Consider the following 3,543-nt stretch of genomic DNA (forward strand, 5'->3'; position numbering starts at 1 on the left):
CTCTAAAAGCCACACGTGTAGAAGTACATAGTTACTTGATATCGTTGATATGTAGATGTTGCTGTTCAATTAGTTACAATCTCTAGCTCGATTGCGTGACGCCACTATGTAATTCTCCCCTTCATGGAACACCCTGTACAGGTAATTGACATGTAGATGGCGCTGTTCATCCTGTCGGTCTCTTGAGCCCTCTTTGCCTGGTGTCGGTCTCGTGGGCTTTCTTTGCCTAGTGTCGGTCTCGTGAGCCTTCTTTGCCTAGTGTCGGTCTCGTGAGCCGCTTTTGCGTACTGTCGGTCTCGTAAACCTTTATTGTGCAGTGTCGGTCTCGTGAGCCTTCTTTGCTTAGTGTCGGTCTCGTGAGCCTTCTTTGCCTAGTGTCGGTCTCGTGGGCTTTCTTTGCCTAGTGTCGGTCTCGTGAGCCTCTTTTGCGTACTGTCGGTCTCGTGAACCTTTATTGTGCAGTGTCGGTCTCGTGAGCCTTCTTTGCTTAGTGTCGGTCTCGTGAGCCTTCTTTGCCTAGTGTCGGACTCGTGGGCTTTCTTTGCCTAGTGTCGGTCTCGTGAGCCTCTTTTGCGTACTGTCGGTCTCGTAAACCTTTATTGTGCAGTGTCGGTCTCGTGGGCTTTCTTTGCTTAGTGTCGGTCTCGTGAGCCTTTTTGTGTAATGTCGAACTCATGGGCAGTTTGACTCGTGAGCCGTATAACTCATGGGCTGTATGACTCATGGACATATTGTTGATGTCGGTCTCGTGGACCGTATGACACGTGGGTGTCGGTCTCGTGGGATGACCCCGTGTAAACACCATTCACTCACCCACTGGTTTGTTTGTTAACTATTCACTTTAGTGTCAGTACTTCAGCAGTAATGAACTTCCTTTGGTCAATAATTCGGCAGCTATTATGACCCTTTGTAATTTAGAAGGTCATCGTATACTCAAATCGTTGCTGGCTAAGGACAGGAAGGTTTTAGTAAGCCTGCGAGGAATGTAATTTCTTCGTCTTAGAATCATGTCAAACAAGAAAATTTGTCAATTGAATGGAAGTCCAGTGAAATCATGACATCACTACCACATCTTATTTACATATTATCTTGACTGTGATCGACACCAGTCTTTCATAAAAACGATTGGAAATCTTTATTTCCGTAACTTTCTCTTTTCTAGATTAGATTGAAACTTTACACACGCACATACACACATACATACATGATAAATGCCTACATCCATTAAACATTAAAAAAAAGAAGAAGAAAGAAACGCAAAATAACCGTGGTAGACAGTTCCCAAACGGCACATAATGCAAACATGCATCTGTGATGCCTGCGTGAAAAGAGCTACAACAAGGGGACTGAACATTGCTGAAAGAAATGAAAGCGCTTTTGATTAAACACACTGCTCACACAAGCTGTGATTTTCTGGTCTCTGGTCCTCCTCGTGTCACGTCGAAGTACAGTGAAAAAAAAAAAAAAAGATCGATCATCCTTGGATGTGCACTCAGCATAGCCGCGATACCCAGTTTCACACGCATCGAACCATGAAGCAGTATATACAGTACTGGATTCCATATTGTTGAATTTCAGACGGTAGATTTCAGACAGGCTGCCACGCCAGCTCATAATGTAGGACTCCACCTGTGTGTGTGTGTGTGTGTGTATCGATCACCCTCCTCCTTTTGGCCGTTCATGGTTGACTGTATAGTACCAGAACGCGTGAAATTTCTCACATTGCTCATTATAATAATGTGGAATATTATGATAAAATATATATAATAAATATATATATATATATATATATATATATATATATATATATATATATATATATATATGCATATATCTTTTCTTTTCTTTTTTGGAGGGGGGGGGGGTTAACAAATGTTGATTTAATCCCTGACAAATACCATTGGTCCTATTATGCTAATCGATAAGAATTCAATTTCTTTCTTGGAAAAGGAAGGAGGCCGTGTGATACACAGCCTTATACACAGCCGGAGCGTCTTCATTGCAGAAAGCGTGATTTTATTGAATAAGCCTTTCAAGGGAAATGCAAAAAACTCGGGCTCCTGTATACATACCGTGAAATGTTGATGCTATAGAGTTTCCCGTTTCAGATAACATCACAGCAACATTTGTACGTTTGGGAGGCTTTTTGTCACTACATAGCAGTGGAATGATTTTCTCTTCAACGGAACAGCCAGAAAAAAAAAAGAAAGAAAGAAAGAAGAAACGTATATTGTTATACTCTTTCTGCTATAATGAGAATCCACCACGACAAATTACTAGTATATCTTCATTGGTTCAGCGCACATATTAATTGGCATGAATGTGATATGCCACAGTGCATGTATGACATTGTATGAGACCAGCCGTTCTCTCGGGCAATAATCATACAAATTTTATTCCAATTAGTTAATGGGTGTAAGGAACCTTTATGGTTATTATTTGTGCTAAAGGTCCTCCATTAGTACGATGCCGCTGGCATCACTACCTGCAGCCAGATGGAACTCTGTGGCCCCAAAAAATATATACTTGCTCTTTATCAATACCCTGCATGATATTGACAGACAGGGCATTAAAGATGTAAAGTAAAAAGTATAGTGAAAATTGCTGAGACTGCTAAGACAAAATAATATTCCATCCATTTCCTCTGAAAGGCAACTTAGCAAGACTAATTAGGCAAAGAAGCACAATTAATATACTCCGTCACGATTCAACCTCACATCAACATTTTCTCGTGTGAGTCACTTTGCTACGTCTCCTTTAAAATTCGTAGAATACAATAAACTTCAACCACCCCCCCCCCCCCCCAAAAAAAAAAAAAAACCCTCTCACAAATAAACAAACGCAATAATAATTAAAAAAAAAAAATCACGATTAACACCACATATTCGAAGCCAGTATCAACCACTGGTCAAAAAACATGAAATGAAAGCGCCTATATGAATTACCACGTCATAAGAATAAAATGCTCCAGGCGAGAGTGCACAAAACATGAAAATCTTGCTCAAAGACTTCGTTCTATATGGCCGAATATAGAAACAATTTCTGAATTGCATATTCAAGATGCTATGCAGCTGGGGCGAGTAATGCCCTCGCCTAATCTATTAAAAATCACAGCCAAGTTAGTGATTTTTCTCTGGCTTTTCCGCTTTCAAATCACAAAGTAAAACATTTAAACCAGCTGGTATATTGCATACTTCCGCATCCAGCGTGATAAAAAATATTGGTACTAAAGGCAATAAACCAAAATGACTCTTTCCCCCAGCTTGTTGAACTCGATTTTGCTCCGGTACGAAGTTTGTACATGAATGATTTTGCTTGGTTTATCCCCTGTATAATCATTACGGTAAAGTACCATGGCCATTACATGGTTACCATACAGTGTAACCATGCATGTATAACTGTGGCTTTGGATGGGGGTAAAGACTAGATTTATTAAAACAATTGAAGGGAGAAGTTTCATTGAAATCAAACATGGAAAAACTTCTGCACATGAGGTGTATGAACCAGTGACATTGGTCGCAGTCGTATGAATGAGATAAGCGA

This window comes from Diadema setosum, chromosome 2 (genome assembly GCF_964275005.1).
Source record: "Diadema setosum chromosome 2, eeDiaSeto1, whole genome shotgun sequence".
In the NCBI taxonomy this organism is placed as follows: domain Eukaryota; kingdom Metazoa; phylum Echinodermata; class Echinoidea; order Diadematoida; family Diadematidae; genus Diadema; species Diadema setosum.